The sequence below is a fragment of the Apodemus sylvaticus genome, chromosome 15, assembly GCF_947179515.1.
Source record: "Apodemus sylvaticus chromosome 15, mApoSyl1.1, whole genome shotgun sequence".
NCBI lineage: Eukaryota > Metazoa > Chordata > Mammalia > Rodentia > Muridae > Apodemus > Apodemus sylvaticus.
Window position 1 is genome coordinate 68,069,475 of NC_067486.1, and position 15,471 is coordinate 68,084,945.

Below are 15,471 nucleotides of genomic sequence, written 5' to 3' on the forward strand. Positions count from 1 at the left end.
GGTACAATGCAGAGCCCGTGCTTGGCATATTACCCTCCAAACCACCAAAATGAGGGAAGAAGGGAAAGGGGAAGAGGAGACAGAGAAAGACACAGAGAGACACAGAGACAAACACACACAGAGAGGCATACATACATACAGATAGAGAGACAGAAACAGATACAGTGAAACACAGAGAGAAAGAGATAGAGAGACAGAGAAGGACACACACAGAAAAAGATCTAGAAGTAGAATAACCTCAAGGTCCAACAGTCTTGCCTCGGAATGTAAAATAAATGTGTGTGTGTATGTGTATATACATATACATATACACACACGTTTATTTAATACATACAATCATACATACATACATACATACATATATATGTATGTTTATTTAAAATCTTGACTGTCAATGGGCATGGTGGCACGTAGATCTTAAGTTCCAAGCCAAACTGAAACTATGTATAGTGAGGCACTGTACATATGCATATTTAAATCTTGAATGTCTTGGTCTAAAGAGGCAAAGATGTAATATTTCTCTTCAATTATAAAAACTAATAGACAAAAATCACCTATAACCCCACTGCCCAAAAAAACAAGCAAACAAAACAAAAAACAAAAAAAGCTGGGTGGTGGTGGCACACGCCTGTAATCCCAGCACTTGGGAGGTAGAGGCAGGCAGATTTCTGAGTTCAAGGCCAGCCTGGTCTACAGAGTGAGTTCCAGGAGAGCCAGGACAGCCAGGACTACACAGAGAAACCCTGTCTTGAAAAAACCGAAAAAAACAAAAAAACAAAAACAAAAACAAAAAAACCCACTGCCCTGGGGCAAATACTAACAACATATTTCTTCCTATTCACTGAACATACATGTGGTCTGTCTGTTGATTTATCCATAATTTATGTTAGTAGAGTCACAGAGTCACATGGCATATGCCTTTAATCTGAGCTTTGGGGAGGCAGAGGCAGGTATATCTCTATGAGTTTGAGGCTAATCTGGTCTATATATCTGGTTCTAGGCCAGGTAGAGTTACATAGTGAAACTCTATCTCAAAAGGCAACAACAACACAAAGATACAATTACACATACCACTTTGGCACTGTTATAAGTACTCCCCAAATCCTACAATGTGATTTTTTTTTATTTGTTTCTTGAGATGGTATTTCTCTGGCTAACTCTGGCAGTCTTGGAACCAGATACGTGCATCAGGCTAGCCTCAAACTCTGAGATTCACCTGCCTCTGCCTCCCAAGTACTAGGCATGCACCACCACTGTCTAGCAATGTGATTTTTTTTAAACAATATCTCCTTCCATAGCCCAGGCTGATTTCAAAGTCCCCTGATCTTGCTTCAGTTTCCCAAGTCTGGGACTACAGATGTGGGTCCCACACCCATATATTACTTCAATGGCTTCATGGTAGTTGATCAGATGCACACCGTAGTAAGGCATTCTTCAATGTCTGAGCATTTAGGGTGATTAGAATTTCTTGATTTTTTTTTAACAACATACACATCCCATGTCACACCATTATCCATGTCTTTTCCTTAGACCGGTTTTCAGACTCTCTGGAGGTCAGTGGCACTTCTGCATGCCACCCCAATGGTCTGATTCTGTCTTCAGAACCACATGTCACCCAGCGCTCTCTTCCTTCTAGGGTTTGGAAGGCCCCAGATTTTCTCGTCCCTGGCTTTGTCTATTTTTGACTCCTGCAGGTGCAGGCGAGCTAAGAACTCCAGTTTAAGCAAAGTAGAACAGGTATCTGTTTTTCCATTGATGAGCTTTACAGACCCAAAGGAAATTTTGTGAAAAAATCAAGAGTCTCTGTTACTGGAAGACATTCAGGCTGCCTCCTACAACCCTGCACTCCATGAAGCCAGAGAATGAAGAGTCAGAGCAGGTAGTGCAGACACCGAACATGGCCCATGACCCTCGGGACTGATGAGCTGGGGTCACACATCCTCCAGTTCACTGTACCAAATGCCAGGTTCCAGAACAGCCATGGGGTCAGGTCGGGCTATGTCTGGACACAGCCTCAATGACAACTACACCACTGGTCCTGGCACTCAGGGGAGCCAGAGACATTCTCTCTAGGGTGACAGCTTGGCTCCTCTCCTAAGGTCAGCTCAGAAACTCAGGACTCAGTCCAGCAGATTGTGAGCACCCCAGAGGCCTGCACTTGGCCAGAGAGGCAGACGGGACTCAGACCTGATGTGTGAATGCAATGGAGTAAGAAGTGGGTCAGAGAGGAGTCCCTGCAATCACTAAGCACCTACTGTGTGCAGCCTGATGACCATCATCCAAGGACCCAGAAAATGACTTCATAAAAGAGGCGACATCTGTGTAGGGAGGGAACCGTGTGGTAGGGGACATGGGCAAAACGATCCCTACCAGCTGTGTGAACCTGGGTGAGCCTGTGACTTCTCAGCAGTTTTCTTCTTTCTTTCTTTCTTTCTTTCTTTCTTTCTTTCTTTCTTTCTTTCTTTCTTTCTTTCTTTCTTTCTTTCTTTCTTTCTTTCTTTCTTTCTTTCTTTCTTTCTTCCTTCCTTCCTTCCTTCCTTCCTTCCTTCCTTCCTTTCTTTCTTTCTTTCTTTCTTTCTTTCTTTCTTCCTTCCTTCCTTCCTTCCTTCCTTCCTTCCTTCCTTCCTTTCTTTCTTTCTTTCTTTCTTTCTTTCTTTCTTTCTTCCTTCCTTCTTTCGTTCTTTCTTTCTTTTTAAATGTAACCAGCTTTATTAATGATACTTTTCATAAATAGCCATGGTATTTCAGGCAGGACATGGACAGACACTCAACAATATATAAGAACTTCCAAATTTCCTTCTGTATAGACTACCCAAATCAGAAAGCCACTATAAAACCCAATGAAGTCTTCATTCAATGCTTTGAAAGGGGGAAGTAGCTTAGAGTGAGGGCTGACACGTCACATTAAGGATGTTGTTTAACAACTTTTCACAAGCCAACCCTGACTTTCAGGAAACGAACATGGCAGAATTATCAATCTGAAGATCCTCAATCTTTTATAAAAGGAACCAGAGCTCTTCTGAGAACACTTGATGAAGTTACTGCAAAGTCCATATCGTCCAATAGACTGGAAAACCAATTTTGGGAGCCAGGTTCCAATGGGTCTCTGGTTTTAAGGGAATTAAGTCTATGTTGATGGTGCGGGGGAAGAGGACATAAAAATGAACTTAGAGTTTTCCCAGGCCACAAGGCATTTTGTGCCTTGGTGGCCACCTGTGTGTCAAGACCACGATGTCTCTCCTGGGAGCCAACAGGAGCCTTTCAAAATTATCAGGGAAAGAGGTTTTCTGTCCTCGATCTAGTTGGGGAGATATTTTGTTAGTGACACATGATCCTTCCCCCCCACTAATGAAGTGTTCTGTGTGCTAACAATATAGCTTAAAAAAAAAGTAAAACAAAATTCTGCATTTTTATAAAACTTGATAAAAATAGTATTTCAAACTGTACAGTCACCAGAAGTAAAGCAAACATACATCAAAAACACACACACATCACTTGGCATCTCCAGCACCTTCAGTTTTCTGTGCCTGGTCTGTTTTGGCGTCTCCATTTTCTGCCTGATCATTCGCGTCCTTACCGGCGTTGGCTCCCCGCCCCCACCTTCTCTCCCTTCCTTGCAGGGGCGTTTTTTAGGCTGGGGGCTCTGGTTTTGGAGGCGCAGGTTTAGCAGACAACCTTGCAGATCTTCTCTGTGGCTTGTCCATCACCTCGGCTTTGTCTCCTTCAGCCTTTCTTTTGGGTATAGTTGCGGCGGGTGGCAGTGGGCGGCGCTGGACACCGGTTTACAGCGGCTGGCGGGTTTGGTCCATCTAGGGGTCATTTTCACAAGGAGACCCCCCTCCCCTCACTCTGACTTTTCTCCTTCCCTCCCTCCCCAGTCTATACCTGTCTCACTCAATCTTTTTATGTTTCTTTTTTAAATAGAAGAATTATTTATTGTATGTATATGTGTACATTGTGGCTGTCTTCAGACACACCAGAAGAGGGTGTCCTATGCTATTACAGATGGTTGTGAGCCACCATGTGGTTGCTGGGAATTGAACTCAGGAAGAGCAGTCAGGACTCTTAACTGCTGAGCCATCTCTCCAGCCCCTTATGTTTCTAATTTGAAAGTTAGCACTTGCCCAGGGTGGAGGGGTGAGGGGTGGGGTTACCCATGTGTATCCCTGGCTGTCCTGGAACTCACTCTGTAGATCAGGCTGGCCTCGAACTCAGAAATCTGCCTGCCTCTGCCTCCCAAGTGCTGGGATCAAAGGCATGTGCCACCACTGCCCAGCGGCCAAGGCAACTCTTATAAAGATTAAAAACCGTTTAATTGAGGCTGGCTTAGAGTGCACAGGTTTAGTCTAGTTGTCCTGGTGGGAGTTTTGCAGCCTGTAGGCAGACACAGTGCTGACCTGCAGGCAGCAGCAGGAGACTGTGTGCCACACTGGGCAGAGCTTGCGCCTAGGAGACATCAAAGGCCACCTCCACAGTGACACACTTCCTCTAGCAAGGCCACACCTCCTAATCATGCCACTCCCTATGGGCCAAGCATTCAAATACATCAATCTGTGGGGGCCACACCTATTCAAACCGCCATAGTTGGCAACATTCCTGCTGTGCAACCAATGAGGACCTGAGTTCAGATGCCCAGCACCCACATAGAAACTGTGTCCGGTGGATCTGTAACCCCAGAGCTTGGGGGGGGGAGGGGAGGCAAGCCAATTTCTGGGCTTGATTGACTGACTAATGAGTGAGTTCCAGGTTTAGTTAGAGACCCTGTTTAAAACAAGGTGGAGAGGAGTCAAGGACACCACTTGACATAGACTTCTGGCCTCCACATGCACATACATGCACATACAACTGCATGCACAGCTGTACACATCCATACACACCCACACAAGAAATAACTCTCATATCATAAAGAATATTAAAACAAACCCATTACCTGCCCAAGAAACAGAATAGGGCCAGTAGTTTAGCATAGTGGTAGAGTATGGCTTAGTCCTGTAACTGAATCCCAGGGTAAAAAAAAACTTTAAAAATGAGAAAGACTACCAAGGCATGTTAAGGCCCCACCCATCCCCCCTTCACCCCCAGCCACCACCAACAGGAGGCCACTATTCCAAGCTCAGCCTTTGTCTTTCCCTTATACTTTCCTGGACTCACATCTATAGTCTCCAGACATTTTATTAGTGCTGCCATATTTGTCTTTATTGTTGTCACGGGCTGGACTGTATCCCTTCAGACAGGTGCGTTAGGAGCCGTAACCATAACCAGGTACTTCAGAATGTGACTTTATTTGGAGATGGGGGTCTCTGCGGAGGATCACAAGTTGAAACAAGGTCGTTGAATGGGCCCTAATCCAATATGACTGGAGCCTTACCAAAGCAGGAAATGTGGACTTGGAGACGCTTCTGAAGTCTACCCCTGAGCCTTCCCAGGAGGCTCGCTGGCCCTGTGATCTGGAGCTGGGCTCCCAGGCTCCAAAACAGTTGGGTGAGCAGTCAGTGGGCTACGTGCTATTATAACGCATTATCCTTCCGCTCCGCCCTTGAAACTGATTTGCAAGTGAAGCGGAGGTGATTCATTTTCCGAGCCAGATCCCATTACGGTGCACCACGACTTATCCATTTGACCTTGAAAAGTTACATGGCTTGATTGCAGAGGTTTTTTAATTATTCATATCTGTGTACTCCTGGCTGGTGTGCTGCCTCAGCTAGGGTTGTTTGTGGTTCTTTGTTCTCCTGGGGAAAGGACTTGTCCCATCTCGTGTCCTGTTATTACCGCAGGAGCTCAAGTACCTCTGGGGTAAAGAGAGCAAGCACAGGCCCTCAGTGGGCAGGAGCAGCCGAGCGGGCAGTAACGCTTGGCAGGTAATACGCTGCCTCTCCCTAGGGAGTGGGGCTGACAGCTGCGACGGGCACTGAGTGTCCTCGCTGCCCTGCACTGCACGCTCCGAATACTGGATTAAACGCTCCTTCTATGTTTGCCTATCGGACAAGTGGCATCCGTGTGTACTTTTGGTGTCTAATAAAGTGGAGCGTCCTTATGTGTTTCCTGGCAACGCCTGTTCTGTTTACATGAGACACCCACTTGCTCTTCCTCAACTTTTTCCTTATTCTTAGGCATTCTTTATATAAGCTTTGCACGAGTGTCATAATTGTCTTATACATGTCTTTTTTGTTATATTTATGGTGTCACCTTATGAACACAGCTTCTCTTCTTTTTTTTTTTTTGTTTGTTTGTTTGTTTTGTTTTTCGAGACAGGGTTTCTCTGTGTAGCCCTGGCTGTCCTGGAGCACACTCTGTAGACCAGGCTGGCCTCGAACTCAGAAATCCGCCTTCCTCTGCCTCCCAGAGTGCTGGGATTACAGGTGTGCGCCACCAACGCCTGGCTAAGCTTCTTTTCTTAAATACTTTCCTCCTCCTCCTCTTCTTCTTCCTCTTCCTCCTCTTCCTCTTCCTCCTCCTCCTCCTCTTCCTCCTCCTCCTCTTCAGTTAACAGTTCATAGCAAAATTGAGCAGAAGGTAGAGAGGGTCCTGAGATGCCTTCTGGAGGAATCCCTTCTGCTTCTTGCAGCGCTCTCTGGCTGGGAGACAGAACTGAGGCAAGCCTTGGCTGGGTGCCTGCTAACCTGGCCTAGAATCCTGGCCATAAGTCACTGGGAGAGGCTCAGGGCAGGCCAAGCGGGTCAAAGGAGTTTGCAGAAAAGCTTAGAAGTAGCAGACAGGCTTGCTCAGGATCTTGATTGCAGAGGTGGTTTTATAGGTGTGTGTGTGAAATGCCAGAACCGACTTTCAAATTCAAATTGGGCAACTTTTTCTAAAATGTATTTTTTCACTATTTGTGTGCTCACATGCATATGTAGAGTACATGTAGTGTGCACATGTCTGTGGTGGATGCTTACAGAGAGCAGAGGAGACTTTTTCAATCTCTTCCCCATTCTTTTTGGTTTTCAAGACAGGATTTCCCTCTGTAGCCCTGGCTGTCCTGGCACTCACTCTGTAGACCAGGCTGGCCTCAAACTCACAGAGATCTGCCTGCTTTTGTCTCCCAAGAGTTGGGATTAAAGGAATGCACCACCACCCATCTCTCTCTCTCTCTCTCTCTCTCTTTTTACTTGCACATGTCATGCCCTCTAAGAAGGGGCCACACTCCCATGTCACATAGAAGTCAGAATGTTAGGCATGAGACTCAGGAGAAAAGAGCAAATCCGTGATTGTCCAGTTAAAGCTAGCCGTGTTTGAGGGTTCACCTGGGACTGGCCAGCTGGCTGTCTCACCCTAAATCAGGATGCTGGCTTCTTGAAGCCCCTTTAATAGGACGGATAAGGTATTCACTGGGGCGAGAGAGTCAGCCGCTATACATTGTAGGAAGATACAAGGGAAGGGAATCGTGTGAATAGGCTGGCGAGTTTAGTGTAAGCTGAAAAACTCGTTTTACAGTTTACATCAGACTAAGAAATGGGCACTTGTTTTTAATTACAAACAGAAACCTTAACTCGCAAGGACTTAACACAAGACAAATAAAAATGTATTTTTAACTACAAACAGAAACCTTAACCTATACTGGGAACTTAACTATCTTAACTGCAAACAGAAACCTTAACCTGCAAGGTGAACTGTTCTTGTTTGGGTCTCCCCTTAACTTGCAAGGCATATTGTTTCCCAACTCAGATTGCACAATCTTTTTTTTTTCTAAATGTATTCATTTTTTAAATAGAAATTAAATGTCTTAAATTTTCAAATGTTGAATGTCTTTATTGTGATGTGCACACATGTGTGCAGAGTATTTGCATGTGTGCACATGTGTGTGGTGGACACATAGAGACATCAAGGGTTAAGGTCGGGATGTCTTTTTCTTTTTTCTTTCTTTCTTTTTTTTTTTCTCGAGACAGGGTTTCTCTGTATAGCCCTGGCTGTCCTGGAACTCACTTTGCTGTAGACCAGGCTGGCCTCAAACTCAGAAATCCGCCTGCCTCTGCCTCCCAAGTGCTGGAATTAAAGGCGTGCACCAGCACCGACCTGGCCAGGACGTCTTTTTCAACCATCTTATTTTTCTTTTTGGGAAAAAAATACTGTGTGCACACACATGCATGATGTACACTATGGAGAGGTCAGCACACGCCATGGTCATACAGAGGTCAGAGAGCACTTCTGTGGGGTCATTTCTTTCTTTCCACCTTTATGTGGTTCTGAGAACTGAGCTTAAGTTACCAAGTTCTTCTTCTTCTTCTTCTTCTTCTTCTTCTTCTTCTTCTTCTTCTTCTTCTTCTTCTTCTTCTTTTCTGAGATAGGGTTTCTCTGTGTAGCCTTGGCTATCCTGGAATTCACTCTGTAGAACAGGCTGGCCTTGAACTCACAAAGATCCACGTGCCTTTGCTTCTCAAGTGCTGGGATTAAAGATGTGTACCACCATACCCCTCTAATGACAGATTTCCAAGGCAAATACCTTTACCTGTGAGCCATCTCATAAGTAAACTTATTATTTAAGGTAGTGTCTCTCACTGAACCTGGAGCTCACTATTTTGACTAGAATAATTGGGTGGTGAATCCCAGATCCACTTGTCTCTGTCCTCCAGCAGTGGGGTCACCAGTGTGTGCCAGCACGCCCTCCTGTGTGCTGATCAGATCACACTCACACAGAAGGCACTGGTCTATGGAGTCCTAGCTTCATGTATACTTCCAATGTGTATGGTTTAGGCAATTATGAAGATCAGTAAAGTGGCTAAAATTTACAAAAGTAGCCGGGCAGTGGTGGCACATACTTTTAATCCCAGCATTCTGAAGGTAGAGGCAGGTGGATCTCTGAATTCAAGGCCAGCCTGGTCTACAGAGTGAGCTCCAGGACAGCCAGGTATATACAGAGAAACCCTGTCTCAAAACAACAAACAAACAAAACAACAACAACAAGAAGAAGCAAAATCAGGCAACAGTTTTCAAGAATGTTTATAGAAAAGAGACAGGCAGTCTCCAGAGTCGTGGCACATGCTTGTAATCCCAGTACGTGGCACTGAGACAGGAGGATCATGACCTCCTCCTGATCAATAAAGCTCGAGGAGGAGGGAGAAGGAAGAAATGGAGGGGGGAGGGGCAGTGTTCCTAAAATATTCACAGGGTTCAATTCTGATCACAAGATTACGAAGGACTTTAATTTTCCTCTTTTGGTTTTTGATACTCTAACATTTTTCAAAGCATAGTTGGGTAAGGCAGTATATTCTGTCCCAGATACTCAGGAAGCTGAGGCAGGAGGATTATTTGAACCCAGGAGTTTGAAGCTAGTTTAGGCAACATCATAAGACATTATCTTTTAAAACAACAACAACAACAACAACAACAACAACAACAAAGCCGGGCAGAGGCAGTGGCGCACGCCTTTAATCCCAGCACTCGGGAGGTAGGGGCAGGCAGATTTCTGAGTTCAAGGCCAGCATGGTCTACAGAGTGAGTCCCAGGACAGCCAGGACTACACAGAGAAACCCTGTCTCGAAAAACCAAACAAAACACCAAACAAAACACAAACACACACAAAAACAAAACAATAAAAACTAAAACATGTTCAGCTTTTGTAATAAGAAATACAAAAGCATTAATTTGAAAACAAAAGCAATTTTGTACATCTTGTGATCAGCAACAGTAGCTGTTAAAGGGCTTGCGTGTGGGCTGCAGCCAGTGACAGAGCTGTGATAAAAAGACACACACAGTCTTGGGCTTGAGAGTCCCGCCTTAGCTCTGCCACCCACTGCTTCTTGGCCTTAAATTGGTCTGGGGCCTCAGTTCCTGAAAGGGTAATCCAGGCATCTCTTAGTGGTCCCACGGCACAGCAAGGGCCAAGGAGTTACACACAGCCATTCCACGCGGTCTTAGCTTCAATGCACTAAAGAGAATACAAGGGGATTTAAGAAAAGCTTTGCTTAAGGTGTGTGTGTGTGTATGAGTGTGTGTGCTTTTTAAGGCAATAAAAAGAGAGTGGGCTAATCTCTGAAATACCGTTCCTGGAACTGAATGTTTTTTGAGGTTTCTCTTAATGGGTATCAGAAATTGCCTCTCACCCCCAGCCAACCACAAGAGCAGCTGCTGTGCCTGCCGGAACCAGAACCAGCGGTGTGCAACCCTCCTTCCCTCACCGGCATCCTCTGCTGTGTGTTTATTACTCTGTTTACCCCTCCTGTGGCTGCTTGGCTGGGTCAGAGAGCTGAGGTCAATGTTTCCTCTTCACGCTCAACCAGCCTTCCTCTTGTCCCCCACACCCAAACCGGCTTCGGCTTGGCCTGGTCTTCATCTGAGTGGTCATAACTGCCTTCTTGCATCTGTTTTATGTTTGCAAATGTAATCCACACTGAACACAGATCTTGCTCACTACCTGTTTGTTAGTAAGGATAAGACACAGTCTCGTGTAGCCTAGGCTAGCCTCTCTTCCTATGTAACTCAATCTGGCCTTGAACTCTTGACTCCTGGGGCTTCCGCCTATTTCCCCGTGCTGGGATGACAGGCACCACCACTGGCCCTTGGTTCTTCTTGAACCAGTGTTCACCTCTCTCGCCCAGCCAGGAAGTCACTATTGACAACAGAGGACAGGCGGAGGAACACATCTGTGGCAAAGCTTCCAAAGGTGAGAAAGACAGCCTTAAGCGATGCTAAAGAGGCCCCGGGAAGAAGGATCTAGAAGGCTAGCTGCTACAGCAGGGAAGGGTGCTGGCTGCTCACGGGGCCAGGGCTTGTGTGAAGACCTCTCGTGGTCATCGATTTCCTCTGGCTCAGATTCCTAGCAATCAGCAGACCAGGTGTCAGCGTTGCCTGGGAGACCCATGTAGGAGTGAGTTTAGTTCTTGCCTGTCTTTCTGCTTCTTTCTGCTTCCTTTTCGCCATGCCCCTGCCCCACAAGAGGCACCTGCCGCCCAGTCAGAGGTAAGCCAGCAAAAGCTGCAAACTTTTCCAGTTAGAGATCAGGCCTAAGTCTCTGCACAGCTCACCTCAGAGAGGAGGGCTGACCTGCCCGGGCCAGGGACTGGCAACTGGGTGGTAGACATTATTCTCCAGAGCCATCATCCTGCCTGGGTCACAGCCAGCAATGAGTACAGTGACCTTAGGCAACTCATCTCTGGGTCCCTTTAATGGTCTGTGAGTAACACCTGCCCTCGGGGGCTGTTGGAAGCAGAGGGAGGGAGCACAGCCTTCCAAACACAGTCACTCACGTTTCTGTTGTAGATCGCACACCAGGACATCACAAGCACCACCATCTCCCTGGGCATTTGTGGGTAAATCAACTTGAAATCTTCTCTATAGAAGATAATGACCGAGCTGAAGAGCAGGCGCAATCTGACAAGCACAAGTGACCTCTCTTGCCACTTTTACCTGGCAAAGTGCTTGCCACTTGGACATGAGGACCTGAGCCTGGATCCCCAGAACTCATGTAAACACTGAGCACAGCGTCTATAGCCTAGTACTGGGTTCCACGAGGCCTGCTAGTCAGCTAGGGTGACCCAACCAGCAAGCTCAGTGAGACCCTGTCTCTAAATAAATAAATAAATAAATAAAACACACCACACAAACACACACATAATATGCAAAACATAACACACGCATGCCTACATACAGCACACACACATATACCAACACACACACACACACACACACATAATCTAAAAAAAGAAAAGTCTCCAAATCCTTCACCTCAAGGTGAGGTCAAGCTTCTTTTGAACTCCCAACATTCATTTTTAACGTTTACTCTGATAAACACTCAACAATGGAACTACGAGGTCCCTGGGGAAGGACCGCCAGGTCGTCACAGTGTGCTTTGAAAGGCTCTCATGAGCTGCTTGACTTTGTGCTGAAGCTGCAGGCCTTGGAAGTGGGGGTCGTGGGGGTCATGGGGATGTCACAAGCCATCCTGGAGATCCAGGATGAGGGCGGCCATTGAAGGACAACGGTGTAATGAGAAGCGAGGCGTTAACTCTTCCTAGCGGGGTTAAGATGTCACTTCTAGTTGGTATACATCTTCTGTCAGCCTACACCTGAGATTTGCTCCCTTGCTCAGGGCCCCAGAGCAGTGTGCACAGGCCTGCCTGGCTCTGTCAGCACACAGTCCTCAGTTCTTCTGGAGGGTTGAGGATATGGGGACAGGAGCTTTACCTCTTCAGAACCAGATTAATGACGAGAAGCAATGAGGCCGCCATGTAACAATCCCCCGACTGTGTGCCCTTCACTATAGCACAGGACACACTTGATTGCCCACAGTCGCCTAGGATAAAGGCAGGCCGGGGTGTAACTGGTCCCCTAATTCACTGAGGAGGCTAAGACTGGAGGGAGGTGCAAGGCCAGGTGCTTAATGGTATCCATTACACTACAGCCCATCCCCACAGCTAACTAACTGCATTGCAGTCTCCTCAGGTAAGAAAGTTATGAGAGCCAGGTACAGCAGCTCATGATTGTAATGCCAACCTGTGTCAGGGGCTGAGACACCAGGATTTCTGTGAGTTCCAGGCCATCTACAATGAAACTCTGTCTCTAAATAAATAAATATTAAGAAGGCTACCTGATACAATCTGAATATTCTTTTTTCTTCTGGTTTTTTGAAGCAGAGTTTCTCTGTGTAATAACACTGGCTGTCCTGGACTCTCTCTGTAGACCAGGTTGGCCTCGAACCCACAGAGATCTACCTGCCTGAGTGCTGGGATTAAAGATATGTGCCACAAAGCCTGATGATTTGAATATTCTAATGAGGGAGGCGGGGCACAACTTTCAATTTGCATGTATTCCAAGTCGTAGTCAGAACACACTTCCCCAGGGCGAGCTGTATTTAGGTGCTTAGGGTACTCCACTCAAGTAACTCCAGGATTCTTTCCTTTGCTGTCCCTCTCCGCTCTCCCTCTCCCCCTCTCTCTCCCATACCTCCTCCCTCCCTCTCAGTCTTGCCCTCAAGCCTAAAAACAAGACCACAATACAGGTAAACAAGGAAAGGAAACCTACAGTATTGATAAGACATTTCTTGCAGGGTGATGGTGGCACACTCCTTGGGAGGCAAAGGCAGGGGGATCTCTATGAGTCTAAGGCTAGTCTGCTCTACAGAGGGAGCTAGGACAGCCAGGGCTACACAGAGAAACCCTGTCTCAAAGCAAACAACAAAAAACCAAAAACAACACACACACCCCAAAAAAAGAAGAAAAGAAAGATATTTATCTTGACTATGTGGCTGACAAACTAAAGTGGGATGGAAGAACGGACATAATTTCTTCTACTTTAGAAATTAAGGAACTATAAAGGGGGCAGAAATGAGGTGTAGACTGAGGGAAAGGGGTGAACTCAGTTGACCAAGTAGGAAACAGCAGCAGGTGGCTGGGGGCGGGTCAGAGAGAGGGCACAGGGGACAACAGTGTGGTTTATGCCCTATCCCCTGAGGAAGTCGCTTCACCTAAGAACCAGAGTTACAGCCCCGCACTGAAGGATCACAGAAGGTTCTGGATCTGCAGGGGGAGGGCATGGGGGCTCGGCAGGACGGAGGCCTGAGAACAAAGAGAATTGAGTCTCTCAGGGGAGGAGCAGGCTTCCCACAGACTCAATCTGAAATTGGTTTAAAGTCCTTCTACAGCTAAGGTAGTGTGGGCAGGGATGGGGATCAAGATGCAACTGTGATTGGCAGCTGGAAGTCTGGGCGCCTCAGCCCTGGGGAGAGCCTGGCCCATCCCACCCGACGCAGAGGGACCGCTCCACCCCAGAGGATCCAGTGTTCCACTGAGGGCTGAGCCTCCCATGCTACAACCTCCTTGTAACAGGCGATCATTGTCACCCATCCGGGGAGCTGTGGGGACCCGGGATGGAAGGGACACGTGACCCACATGCCGCTGCGTCCTGCTGTTTGACGAACCCATTTGGTCCCCTCTTTTCCCTATTGAAGCTTCAAGGCTAGAGTGGCTGCCCAGGCAACCGCCCTGCCTGAAGCCTCTTTGTTCCTGAGGTTGCAGCTGACAGTGTAGGCAGTGTAGGTAGCTTTTCATGATTCAGACCCAGGCAGAGAAAAGAGGCGGAATTCTAATTTGAGATCAGAGCCCACAGCTGAAGGGGAGGGAGCGTGGGGGCTGCTTCCTCCCGGGTTGGGAGAGGGGCCCAGGCTGGGTGGAGAACTTGGATGGCTGGGCCTGCACAGGGCTGGGCAGCAACGGCTGCGCAAAAAAAAAAAAACAACAAACAAAAACAACAACAACAACAAAAAAAAACAAAACTGCCCATGAGCGTCTGGGCCTGATTATGTTCAGGTAATATCTGAGCTGGAAAGTGCCAGAGCTGGTTCTGTGCACGGAAGGAGAAAAATGTTCAGAGTCACCCAGCCAGGCAGAGGGAAAGCTAGCCTGGGAATCAGTACACACACACACACACACACACACACACACCACAGCTAGAATCAGTCCCCCTATGTAGGAAACTCCTACTCAGTTGCCGTATTTCATGTTCTTCCTGCTTGAGTGCGAGAGGGTGTCAGGTCCCCCGGGACTGGAGGTACACACACCTGTGAACTGTCATGTGGGTGCTGGGAATTGAACCTGGTCCTTTGGAAGACAACCATGGCTGCTCAGTGTTTGTTGAGTGAATGAGCAAGTGACTCTTCCCACTGCCCAATTCAGGCCCCAGGTTGTTTGCTTATTTTTTGTTGTTTTAACATCTATTCTTGAATGGACAATATACTTCTCTTGTTATGTGTGTGTGTGTGTGTGTATGTGTGTGTGTGTGAGAGAGAGAGGGTGTGTATGAGTGTGTGTTGTGTGTCTATGCAGTATGTGTGAGTATGAAGGAAGTCAATGGTGTGTAAGTATGTTTGTGTGTGTCTGTGTGAGTGTGTGTGTGTGTGTGTTTGTGTCTGTATGTTGTCTGTAGTGTGTGTGTCTGATTTGTGTGTGTGTGGTATATGTGTATATGTGTCTGTGTGAGTGTATGTTTGAACGTGTGTATCTGTGATTTGTGTCTGTGTGGTGTGTATGTGTCTGTGTGAATGTATATGTGATTTGTGTGTAGATGGTATATGTGTGAATATGTCTCTGTGTGTCTCTGTGAGTGTATATCTGTGTGTGTGAGAGAGGGTGTATGTCTGTTTGTGTGAAAGTGTCTGTGTGGCACGTGTATGTGCCAATGCACATATGCCACAGAGCACTCTCAGGACAACTTTGGGGAGTTGGTTCTCTCTCTACTTTGTGAGTCTGAGTTGCTCTTTTTTCTGCCTCCGTGCTGCCTGAAAGCTTCCGGGAGCGGAGGGAGCGTCGTTTCTCCTGCTCCATCTCCTGGCGGAAGGGGAGCCATCTCCCTTTCCAGCAATAGGGCTGTAGATGACGTCCCGCTCCCAGCTCCCAGCGCATGCTCTCTCAGGCCCGCCCGCATTAATCGGTCCTCATCCCTGCCCCATAGCAATAGAGCAAAGCTGCTGAAGGATTCCCGGTCCCCTCTTGGCCGAGACCAGCTTTGGGACACATTCTGGACCTTTCTTCCTCCTCACACCAA

The 15,471-nt window shown here is 47.0% G+C and overlaps 1 pseudogene; it reads right to left on the minus strand.

Annotated features, from left to right (window-relative positions):
- Window positions 1–3,489: 3,489 nt before the first annotated feature.
- On the minus strand, window positions 3,490–4,582 carry LOC127665654 (non-histone chromosomal protein HMG-17-like; annotated as a pseudogene).
- Window positions 4,583–15,471: the final 10,889 nt, after the last annotated feature.